The following is a 13508-nucleotide window of genomic DNA, read 5'->3' as shown; positions in this document are numbered from 1 at the left end:
ATAGGTTCGGAGGTACTTTTACTCCTAGTAGTGACAGGAAACGCTTCTTCTTCATTTTCTATATCGGAGTTAGGCAATATAAAATCCCACATTCCATGACATTCAACAACTTCCTCTTCTTCATCAGTTGGTGAAACTGTTTCTTCTTCTCCTTCTTCAAGATCTGAATCTGCATTAGATATAACATTTGGTGGTTTTGATTCAGTTTTCTTGTAATTCTTAAAGGGCCTTTTGGTTGAGGTTTCAGCTACTTGTTTTTTTATTTCAACCATTTCATTTGACATAGTCTTGAGGACCTTTTGTAGACCCTCCATGTCATATGGATCTTTAGGGGTTTTCTTCTTTGAATCATATTTAAAAGAAACCTTTTTGGTTTTTCTATCTTCAAGAGTAGCTTTCTTCTCTAGAGCATTAATACGTTTCTCCACAGCAAGTGCTTCTTTCATGTTTTCAGCTAAAGTTGGTTTTCCAGCCCTGTCTACAAAAATAGCTATATTGGCAGGTAGGGCAGTTATATACCACTCGCTTCTGATTTTCTCACTTGGTTTGGAGGCCGTTGGGATTTTATTCAAGAGTTTATTGAATTGCGCATTAAATTCTTTAATCGGTTCCCTATGCTCTATCCTAAGATTGGAGAGATCATTTATTAGTGTAGCTAAAGACCTATCGTCACCATACTTAGTAAGAAACTGTTCTTGGCAAGTGGTCCAACTGGTAATGGAACCTGAAGGCAAGGAAAAATACCAGGATCCTGCTGACCCTTGCAAAGTATAAGGGAAAAGCCTAACGACAACATCTTGCTCTGTTACTCCCTTCAAATTAACTGCTAACATGAAGTTATTAATATGTTTTTCAGCTTGTGTTCCATCATCTGGATTAAACTTGGGTAGCCATTTTTCAGGAGCATCAGGTAATGCATGCAATGGTGCAGGCATATTGAATGCACCAGGCCTGGTCCATGGATCTGCCATTGTAACCGCAGTAGTGGATGATACTACTGTTGAAATTCCAGATGTTTGGGAAGGAGCTGATATTGAGGATTGCGCAGGTTGGGATGTTGAAGTTTCTAATCCCTGATGAACAACAATGTGTGATGAGGGAATGGATCGTTGACTTCGCACTGGGGAAGATGAGATGGAGAATGTGGATGAAAGTTTTTCACTGTCAGATCCTTCAGTGCTTTTCTTCGCCTTTTTCCTTTTGGGTAAAGGGAACTCAGTAGGTTCAATACCGAGCTTTCCACTCTGAAGTCTGGTGAGAGGGTGAGGTAAACTGAATTGCGAAGTCACACTGCTTTGAGATACCTCAGATTTCTGTGGTGATATCGAGAAGCTATGAAGTTTATGGATGAGAGACTGAACTTCAGGACATTCAAGACTTAATTGTTCTGGAGTATTGTGAGTTTGAGCAGTGGTAGTTGATTCCTCTTCTTCTTGTTTGGATACTGGAGAACCAGCATGCAATTGGGAAGTACGAGGTGATGTGGAGGGAGAATTACTCTTAGAATGGTCTGTAGATTTGGGTTTTCTTGCCATTCACAGTTGAGGCCCTCCTTCTAGCGCCAGAAATGTTGATGCCCCGAAAATCGTTGTATCAACATTGGGGGATAACCACCCGGTCCGGACCTTAATACAGCTCCTTCTCCGTTTGGAATGGTGGCTCCGACTGGATATAATGGGACCAATTTCCCAATAATGAATAAAAGGGGTGGATGAACGATTGATTATCTTATCTAACGATAGGTGAATAACTTAATCTATCAGCAAAAAATAAAAGAACTACTACTAATCCCGGGAACTATTATTCTTCGAAATGTAGCGCTTGATGATCTTTGTCTATTGACAGGCATATAGATGACTCTATCTAATAAACATATACATTTATTCATTCAATGATTACTTTGTTTAAATAGTTAAACAAAGTGATTCACACAATATTGCTACACTTATCATTTATATTATCGATACATATATGATCAAAAGAAAAGCATACTGTAAACATCCACTAGTGGAAGGAATAAAGAATGTTGTTTAAAACACATGCATATATCCGATAATAGCAAAAGTGATCAAATGAAAATTCATATAAAAAGAATGAACTCAGACACATATAATAGTACCATATGAGCTGCTAATCACACCCGATATCAATCGCTATTTGAAATTCTTCTTCCAACTCAGAAATACTTTCAAACAAAGACAGTAGTGCACATCCACATAAAAGCTTCTTTGTCAAAATTAGAATGATTGGCCCAGTTTTATAAAAGAATATGCCTGAAGTACAGTAGTGCAACTTCAGGTTTTAAGTCATATACAAAACTTACGACCCTTTCTAAATACATGAAAGGGTCTATAAATACTTAATTAAGCTAACTACCTATGAAACTAAAATCCTACTTAATTGGTATCATTTGATTCTGAATATCTCCTTCATGGCAATCTGGCAGTCGGCGGCATGAATCATCACTTAGGCTGTTTGCCTTTAAACCTGAGCTGGCATATCGCAAGCATTGGCTCCACTTCTGGTGGTCTGTTGAGACGAGAATTGAGTTGGGCAGCATAGGTGGCATCCTGTATATCGGGAATGATATACTTGATTGCATCTGTGAGGCATTTGAGGGTGGCTCTCTGGCTGTATGGTTTGACTAAGAAGAACCAATAGGTGTCCCATGTCAAACTGTTAATTCCTACGATTAATCTCCCATTTTTCTCTAGTTCCGGATAACATGACTGCTCCAATGTTTTAGCCGCTGTCAATTTACCTGGAGTTTATTGAGAAATCATGTTAGATAAGTAGATAGTATTATTAACCAATTCAACCAAATTACTTGTGGTTAATTTGCATCTTGAAATTGCTCTCTCTGCTTTCATTAACTGGGACTGCCATTCCGTAAATAATATCTCCTTATGTGATTCTAGGATTTTTGGTAAATTAGCCGCCAGTCCCTGATCGGTGTCTTGCCACTCAAGAAAATTAGTTAGTGTTTCATCGGCTTGATCCAAGTCTGTTCTAGCTTTTTCCAATTTTTCACTTATTGATGTCGTCAAATCGCATAAAGGTTCCACCTGGGCGATTTGTTGACATAAAAGCTTTATCTGTGTTATCAATGCCTTGTTTATCTGTAATGCCTCTGCTTTGAATTAAGCTAACTGTGGAAGATTCTTTGTTTTCTCTAGCTGGGCTGATAGTTGAGCAATTTTCTCATCTTTTGACTTCAGCATTTGTTCATTTGCTGCTTTTAGTTGTGCCAATGCCTCAAACAGCTCTTTCTACTTTGGAACTGCACTATAATCAATCCTATGTTTCTCTTCCTGCAATTGTTTAGTTAATTGATTATTTATTTGTTGTTGTGTAAACAATTGCCATTCTGCTTGCTCCGCCTTCTGCTGTGCCTCCAATAGTTGTGCTTGTAGTGAAAAGATCTCCTGGTCTTTTGCTTTTAATAAATTACTCACCTCTGATGCCTTGTCTATTGTAGCTGCCAAATAGGCTCCAGCATATTGGGATAGTTTTGTTAGGTCATCAGAAGGATCAAATTCCTCTTTCCAAACCATGTTGCTCATCACTGTTTGTTCAGGGAATAGGGAAGGTTGATCAGTCCTTCTCCTTTTCCGCTGTCGTTTTACCACAGCCTTGTGTCTTGGGCTATAAAAGACATCTAAGGGAGGAATTTCTTCTACTTGCAAAATAATCTGATCGGAGGGATCCTTAGGGATTATCTCTACTTCTTTAGAACTGGGTAGGTCGCTGGTTCCACTTGGAACCTGTTTTGAAGTTGTCTCCTGTGTGTCAGCCGCTTTTGATGTTTCGACTTCCTTCGAGCACTCAAGATTGCTGATGATTGAGTCGAATTGCTGCCATTCCTAGAGCAATTTCGGGTCAATCTGGGCATCTACATTCACCTCTATGCTGCTCTGTTCCTGCTTTTTTGTCTGGGTTTCCTCTTGTTTTTTCATATGCACTTCCTCCTGTTCTTTTGATGTAACAGGAGGTTCCTTAGTGATTCGCTGCTCAGGCTCGCTTGATTCTGTCGTTGGGGTTGTTGCTAACAGATCTAGAGGCAGAGTTTGCAACCTCTGTTCTCTAAGTCTATTGAATTCAACTAACCCGTCATCTTTATATTCCATTCTAGCCAGCATTTTAACTTGGGACATTGACTCGGCTGAGGAGAACAGGTCATCGAAATTATCTTCTTTATGATCAAACTTTGTCAATTTGGCCTGTTCAAGTGCATTATAGGCGACTTTTTTTGGATCAAATCACCTATTAGGAAGAGTTGCTAGACTTAATGCCTTCATTTTTTCAGCTTCTTTCTCTGCATGTTTAAATTCATGCAAAGCGTAGACACCGCATCTCAGAGGAAAAGAGGGCCAAACCTGCTTCTTATTTTTCTTTAGAGTTTGTGTAACTCCTTCAGACGTAATCTGATAGGCTATCTCCCTAGCCAACAGTTTATTAGGTATGTATAAAGGGAGGACATGAGGTTTGGCTTGGCTGCCGAAAATTCTTATATAAGTAAATTTTTCCTCTCTGAACCATCTTCCTATGGATGTCAAATCAACCCCTGCTTGGTAGGAAATCTTAGGAGCAGGTTTATCAAAAATAGAGTAGTGAATGGGTAACATAAAACCATTGCAGACTTGGTATAAATGGTGCTTATAGTAATTTTCCACAACTTCTGATGGTATATATGAATGGGCATGGGGTCTTGTGGAGTCCACCTCCATCCAAGCATAGGAAATTCAGAATTAAAACACAGGGTGTCCAAGATATAAGCAATATAGTAGAATGGGGGAATAAACCTTTCGGTGGTGTGGGTTTTGCTTCTAAAATCAAGAACTGCGGTTGCTAGCTTATCTGACAGTACAGTTGCCCAATCCATTATTTCACTATTACATGCTGCCTCCATCAAAGGAACCATTTCTATAGTGAAATTTGCATAATCGTGTAACCCCGAAAATCTACACATCATTATCCCAGCATAACAATAAGGAGAACATAAAGAATCAACAGAGTACTTAGCCGAAGACTCATGCTTGTGTTTTGCCGGATTTTGCCTCCAATCCCGAATGGGTTCGGATTCAATTTCGTTCTCATCTCGGAATTTCTCCAGAAATGCCTTGTTGTACTTCTTCTCCGGTACAGGCAAATGATACATTTGCCTCAAATCATTAGGTTGAAATGAGCCGAATATTCTCCCATCCATGGTGCAAAAGGTTCTGTTTGTAATTGGGATTTCTTCAATTGCCCACCTTACTACATCCGTATATGGGATAATTTGTTCTCGGGCTACTATCCGATGAAGGAAAGAGTCGGCTAAATCCTTTAGAGTAGCATCAGATTTTCGAGTGGTATCTACTGTGGCTTGTGCTGCTGTCACCTCGGGTTCTTCGGCTTCAATTAAATTATAGGTACTTTTCCAAGTAGTTTTGTCGAGTCCCAGACATGTAGTGTCGGATATCAATCCTTTTCTTTTAGTTCCTGGATCAGCGATGAGTTGTCCTATGGCTGGCGAAGCGGAGGCTATTGTAGTTTTCTTAGACTTCTTCCCCATTCTGCTTGAATCTACTGCTTCGGAAGAGTTCTGCATAGGAGTGAAAATGAACATAATACAGTGAATTGGTAGCGCCAACCAAATATGAGCGAGATATATTAATCAATGCATGATGAAGGATTAACTTAAAGTGGCCGCGGATACAATCTGTGAAAAGATTTTTTTAGACTTACTATTTCATTAAATGGCCGTTAAAACCTGTCAATCCTTTAAATGCCCATCATATCGTTTATTGGCTGAATGATTCGTTTAAGCGTGCTTTGGATGTTTTGGCGGTTGAGCGCAAGTGAATCGCTATTGGGAAGAGAAGGCCTTTAATACGAATTAATTGTAATATCCCTGCTTTATCAATTTTTGAAATTCGCGCTTTTGGCTTTATCGCAATCGGCCGTCGGGGAAAACTTAAATCGTTATATTGGTTCCTTTGGGAATCCCCGATTGCCGATAGCGATATCGCCAATTCGCATCGGGAGTATTAACTGAGAAATTTAAAAAGCATGCATTGTACATCTCCGATCGCGAAAGCGATATTGCATCACATCAGAGCGAAAGCGACTTTATCGCATCGCATCGGAGCAAAAGGGACTTTTGTTATGATAACTTGTATTGCCGATATCCGATAGCCTTTTTCGTGTTGTCGCCTCAGAGAAAACCAATGGGTCTTTAAGTTATGCCTCCTTTGTCATTGCGACATGCGATCTAGCGATCGCTTTATCACAATGATAAAAGATTACTCATTTATATATTATAAGACCAATTAATTGGTTTTTCAAAAAGGTTTTGTAATGTTTTTATTTTTGTTTTTCGGATCTTTTTGAATAATACTAAATGGATACCAATTAAAATAAAAAGGGGCCCATTTCATATCATAGTTTTGAAAATAAATTTGATATGAAATGGGGGGTTGTTGTAGAGCACAACACGAGTCTAGGGTGAAATGGAAAACCCTAGCGAGGGTAGAATTGGTTTTGAGATTCAAACTATAGAATTGATGTTTCTAAAAACTAATATCAAAAAAAAAACTTAGGGTTTGGATCTGAAATCTCTAGGATTTCTCCCTCCCTAAAGTATCCCTAGCTTGTCAAAACTCTTGTACTTGTATATTTTGATTCATGGTACTTATTAGTGAATGTTCCATTTACATAATAAAGGAATAAAAATGAGAAAATATAGACGGATCTTATGCCTTGAAGAGCATGATGAATAAAGAGAACAATAACTTAGTATTCAAGTTGGATCCTTGGGCACTTTGATAAAAATTAGACTCATATGGAGATGGAACATAAGGATGTTGATGCTTTGTTGAAGAAGACTATCATGGTGAGAGGGAGTCCTTCAAGGTTTGTAGAAGAAGAAACTCAAGGTATGTTTTAATATTTGTAGAAGGTATCCATCATATAAAAAGGTACAATCATTTTGTCTTTAAAAGTGTTCTCTTATCATAGAACCATAAAGCTTCTTATATTGTTAGGGTGTTTGATATCTAGATTTAATCGACAATTGTAATAACTATATTTTTCTATTTGTTAATGTTCGTAAATCCTAGTGTTTTTATTTTTATGGTTTGTTAATGGTATCTATGGCATACGATAAACCCCTATATTTTTAGTGTTTGTGATGATGTAGAGGTTTTATGACAAAACCCTTGTATAAGTTGATAAAATATCCTAGGGAATGAACAATGAAACCTTGGTTGTAAATGCTTCTGACATGATTGAAACCCTAACATGGTTTAGTTATTGGATATATAAGGTTTATTATTAAATTTTTGATGATAATATCTAAGGTTTGTAACAAAACCCTAAAGCAAAGTTTTTTTTTTTAAGAGTCTAAGGTGTGAAATTGTAACCCTGGTTGATTATTCCCTCTATGATTGTAACCCTAAATAGCTTTAGGTTTTGAATATCTAAATTTTATTCTCTTATTCAAAGCTTTTATCACCCTATATGCCCTCATTGAGATAACATGATAACATTGGATTGATAAAGTTAATTTCATGCTCTTGTACATATACATTTGTGTACTTGTTGTTGATATTTGCAAGCACATAGTTTGCAAGAGGGTGTAAAGATGTATTCCTACCTTGTACTTGATGATGACCTTATGATGATTTTGAGCATGATGGAAAGAGGGAGTTGTAAAAACCATGATGAAATTGGAGTTTACATTGATGTTTGAAAGATAACCTTGTTGCTATATGAAGATAAAAAGAATGCAGGTTTGGAAGGTTGAAATTTCTCCAATGACACAATGAAGCAAAATATAGAAGAAAGAAGTTGTTGATTATGGACTTATCTCCTTAGTTGAGAAGTAGCTTGGATGAAGGAAAGTATATATCCTCCATATCTTGAGTAGGAGGACATGATGAGCTAAGTCTAACAGTTGTACGTATAGTGAAGGCCATGAAGAAAGAATGAGATCGAAGAATAGCTAAATTACTATTGGTGGTTAGTTTTGATGAAAGTCATGAATAAGAATCGATTGTTTTGAGAAGTGTTGAGGTTGAGTTTACTGTTGCTTGAGAAGTTGGAATAGGAAGCTTTTTTCGATATTTGTTTGGATATTATGATGACCTAAGCAACATCAAAATGGTTGAAGACCCCATATTTTATGCTAGCATGTTGATAGTAAGAACCAATATATTTTAAGTTTGATACTAGTTAAGTTCATGAGTCTACAGTATGTTATGATGGATGAACACATAGTTGATGTGTTGATCTCTCCCTGAGAAGTTTGAATATTTGATAAGAATGCTTGGATTAATTTGGTTGAGAGGGAGAGATGAGCACCTTAGGTGGAATGCCTGTATCATGGTACTTGGGAGTACATCTTGGCCTAGTTGGTATTGAGATCTCAGTTATAGTTTGGCCTTGATGATGTCTAAATCCCTTTGTGGGAGGGTATCTTGGTCTTGATGATATGGAGCTTTGTTTTTAATGGTGATATCTGACCTTGATGATACCTAGATCCCTATGAGGGTTAGTGTCTTGGCATGGAGGCCTAGATGGTATCTATATGTGGTTGGATTGATACCAAGGTTGTAGCCTGATGGTATTTATAGTGGCAGGTTGCCTTGATGACATCATAGTATTTGTTAAGTTGGTTTCTTGACAGGTATCCTTTGGGACACATGGATCCTTAATGGATTGATAACTTGGCAGTTTTTGGCCATGATGGTATCTAGAATTGTATATGTTGTTGTACTCTTCTTAGAACACTTCAAATTGAGGTCATCCTTGTCCCAGTTAAATAATTATGAATACCTCCCTAGTTAAGATGGATTGTTAAAAATGTAATTAGTATCAATATTCATAATTGTTGTATGGCTCGTATGTAATTCTTATGTACTTGTAAAAAGAAGAAAGAAAAATCATTGAAAGGGTCAAAGAAAAATATTTTTATAGGCATGGATTTCATGCTCATTTGGTCATGTTGAGAGGTCAAAGCACCCACTGAGTGCTTCTTGTTGGACATTGGATAAATCAATGCTCCCTGTATTTTCTGTGACATGGACTAACCACCTCTCATGGATCCTTACCTCTGGAGATGTGATTGTTGACTAACACTTACAAGTTTTGGACTAATGGTAATTGTGATTCCTAATAAGTGGTATCATAGTGTAGGTCGCGATTTCTATACACTCACATCTTGCATTTGGGGGATATTATTAGAAATTGGATAAATCAACAATCCTCGTGTTTTTCACGACATGGACTAACCACCTCTCGTGGATCCTTATCTCTAGCGATGTGATCTTCGAATAATAGTTGTGGGTTTTAGTCTAATGACAATCATGATTTCCAAAACTTCTAGGGTTGAGTCATGAGTCATTTTCCTTGTCATTATGTTCTAAACCCTTCTTGTGCTTATCATCTCAAATAAAGAAAAAATTATTTTATGTAAAATGGTCATGTAAACCTCCTCCATCAAGTTGACTTTCCCTTCCTTCAAGTCAGCCTCAAAAGGGGTGATCCAACCACTATAAATAAGAAGGAACTCGACCTCATTTGTTCACTCACCAAGAATATTTCGATCTGCAATTCTAGAAGAGAAAAGGAAGTGTGAAATTATCATTGTAAGAAGAGAAGAAAGCATAGTGAAGAAGACTAGAAGACAAGTGAAGAAGAAAAGTCGTGCAACTTCGTCATTTTTTGTCACATGTGCGAGAAGACTGAAGTATTGTAGGGGCAAAGGTGCAGGACTAAGATAAAAAACTGAAAATTTCAAAGGAGGAAAAAAAGGTCGAGACCCTAGTTGACTTGACTTGAGGTGTTTGAATTGACTTGATTTTGAAGGATTGACTTATTTTCTTGGGAGGTTGACTTGGTGGATTGGAGGAGGTCTTATTGTTGGGAAAAGGGTATTGGTTGTCTCATTTTATTTGGTTCTAAAATAAGAGAAAATAATTTTTGGATTTTCCCTTAGAAGAGGTGGTTTTCCCTAGCTGAGAGCCTACATCATGTCTCCTTGTTGTTTTGATATTCATGCATTTATGTTTTAGTAGTTGCCTGATGATAAGAAGAAAAAAGAAGACATAAAAGAAGTTAATAAAAGTACTAAGAAATCATAAGTAATTATCAAGATGAGAAAATCTTTTTGCCTTATGATTTTCTAATCGCATGTAAAGGTTCTGGCCTCAACTCTATATTTTTTTTATACTATAAATCAACTATTTATATATGTATGTATGTATGTATGTAGAGTTTGTCAAAGGCAATGCACTACAATCTACCAAATAAATTTTGGACAAGCTTCAAAACAACTATGAAGGAGATGACAAGGTAAAAGAGCTAAGTTATAAACTCATAAGGTCAGTTTGAAAGTCTAAGAATGGATAAAGATGAGAATATTTCAACATTATTCCTTCGTGTGGATGAGACAGTTAATATTATCTGAGGCCTTTGTAAGGCAGTTAAGGAATCTGAAATTGTTCACGAAACCCTGACATCCCTTCTCTCAAAATTCAATTCAAACTTTCTGTCTTTGAAGAATGACCAATCTACAAGTTCTAAAGATGGATACTCTTCATGGTTTTCTCACAGCATATGAAATGAGAATAAAGAAGGAGAATTCGGGATTAAGGGAGGCAACATTTAAAGTAGCAAACAGACATAAGGATCATAAAGATTCAAGTATTGAATCAAATGAAGAAGAATTTCAATTCTTGAAAAAGCTAAAAATGGAACTGAAAAATTCAAAGGTAATCTTCCATTAAATTCCTTTGAGTGTGGTAAAATGGGTCACTATGCATATAAGTGTCCTTATGAAAAATTAAATGATAGAGATGATAAATCAAATCTCATGAGTATAAAAGAAAAGGATATATCAAATAGAAAATTTGTATACTAAAGAAAATAATGATTATGAAAGTGATGAATGCATGTCTAATGATGAGAGAGGATAATTCCTATTCAAACCCATGAACAATCAAAATGCTTAAGAAGACGTTGAAGGGGAAGTGGGTCTTGAGGGAAAACTTGTGAGTACCTTGGAAGAAATAAGAAGACTAAGGAAAAGGGTCAATCAATTAAAACATTAGGTGCAAGGATTTAAGAATGAAGGATGTGATGAAAATTTTATCATTCTCCTAAAATTGAACTAGAAGAAACTAAAAGGATAAAGGATATTCTAATAAATTAGTTAAAAGAAAAAGGACACTATGAGAAGTTGCAAGTAGAAATTGTCTCCATTAATCAAGACAGGTCTTGGTTATGAAGATAATCCTAAGAATCTCAAGAGGGATTCGAGATCAACAACATTAGAAAAGGAATGCAAATAACCTACCAGCTTCGTTGATGTACACAAGAACAATATGAAGGAGCGACAAAATCTTGAATCTTCCTCCATCAAAACATGGTTGGATCATTCAAAAAATCAAGAAAAATTCAATAGAGAATCAAAGGAATAAAAAAGAAGAGGAGATGGAAACCATGTAACTATGCTAAAAAGATCAATTAGCAATAGGAAAGGCACCAATACAACTACGAATCATCAAGGTTATGACTATGTCAAAGAAGGCATACAAAGAAGGTTCAACATAGTTATATCTTTCAGTAGACAATATACACCCAAGTACCAAAATTTATTTTGTGGATATTGTTATTCATGTAATAATTTTGGTCATAAAACAGTTGATTGTAGAGTTTATGCAATAAAAGGGTATTGAAGGAGGGAATTCCTTAAAGATCCAATGAACAACTATGTAAGCAGCAAACCTAGAAGTATGTATGAAACTGGTATTGGAAAAAGTAATTATTTTGTTGTGTGTGGAGCATGATTGTTCAAAGGTCTTTGTTTCAGCCAGATGTATACCCCAGGAAGTCTTGTACACCCCTCCACGCGGGGGGGTGCAGGGGGGACTTGTCCCCCCCATGGGGGTCCGGGGGGGCCGATCCCCCCGGCTGGGGGGTCCGGGGGCCAGCAGTCCCCCGGCGGGGGCTCGGGGGGTAGCGCCCCCGAAGCTAAAAACAAATGTAAAATTGCCTTGTAAAAGTATAGTATTTTCTAGTCAATCTGGGTCGTTCATTAGGCGGATGATCTGACGGTAGAAATTATGTTTAGTTTAGGGTTTTTTTCCCTAGAAGGCAACCCCTCTCTTTGTATGAGGGTATTGTATTTGAGGATGTGAAATAGATGTGTATTCTGCGAGCGAGAAACAGAGAGGTGAGACTGTGAGAGAAAACAAAGGATATTACAGCAGATTTGCTATAGGTTGTGTCTCTTCATTTTGCTAGATAATAGAAAGGAAGGACTGGCTGTTTGGGGTGGATGTAGCCCAAACTGGGTGAACCACGTATATTTGTGTCTCTCTTGTTTTGTGTGTTTTCTGTGTTTATATTTCTGCAATATTTTATGTGTTCCATTGCTCCGTAATATATAATTTTCTAACAACTGGTATCAGAGCCGAAGGCCTATTTGGCTGATAAACTCGCAGGAAAGAAGGGTTCCTGGTTCGAGTGGGAGCAATGGCGGAAGATGGTAAGTTTAGGGTTGAGAAATTTAACGGCCAAAACTTCTCGCTGTGGAAGATGCAGATGGAATATTATCTGTATCAAAAAGATCTATACCTACCATTGGGTGGAAAAACAAAGATGCCGACGGGTATGAAAGACGAAGAATGGAACCTTCTCGATAGAAAGGCGCTTGGAACAATACAGTTGTGCCTTGCTGCATCAGTCGCCTTCAACATTTCAAAGGAAACCACGACAGAGGGTTTGATGCAGACGTTGTTGAAACTATATGAAAAACCCTCGGCCTCAAACAAGGTATTTCTTATGAAACGGTTATTTAATATGAATATGTCGGAAGGTGGATCTGTTGCAAACCATTTAAATGATTTTAATACAGTTACAAGTCAGTTAAGTTCTGTAGGGGTAAACTTTGATGATGAAGTTAGAGCTCTGTTATTCTTGTGCTCATTACCAGAAAGTTGGAATGGTTTGGTAATGGCCATTAGTAACTCTGTTTCTGGATCTAGTACTTTAAAGTTTGATGATGTTGTCGGTGCTATCCTTAGCGAGGAAATGCGACGGAAAAGCTCCGGTGAGACATCGAGAAATGCTTTGAGTGCAAAGTCTAGAGGAAGAAAAATGGAAAGAGGAAAGAGCTCAGGATATCGCAGTAAATCAAGGAAAGGCAGATCCAAGTCCAGATCGGGGATAATGTGCTGGAAATGTGGAAAGAAAGGACACCTAAAGAAAGACTGTAGATCTCGGAAGGGAAAATAAGGAGATGCATAGCAAGAAAACAATCATGAAGCAAATGTGACAGGTGAGGTGTTACAAGATGCTTTGATTCTTTCTTTCGAAAATATTACTGATTCCTGGGTGGTAGATTCAGGGGCTTCATTCCATGCCACACCTGATAAGAAATACTTTCATGACTATGTTCAAGGATATTTTGGACAAGTTCGTCTGGGTGATGATAAACCCTGTAAAATCGTTGGAATGGGTAA

This window comes from Pinus tabuliformis, chromosome 7 (genome assembly GCF_031772625.1).
Source record: "Pinus tabuliformis cultivar Carrire ecotype Pingquan chromosome 7, CPIR1, whole genome shotgun sequence".
Lineage (NCBI taxonomy): Eukaryota > Viridiplantae > Streptophyta > Pinopsida > Pinales > Pinaceae > Pinus > Pinus tabuliformis.
Note: the sequence above shows the minus strand (reverse complement) of the source record.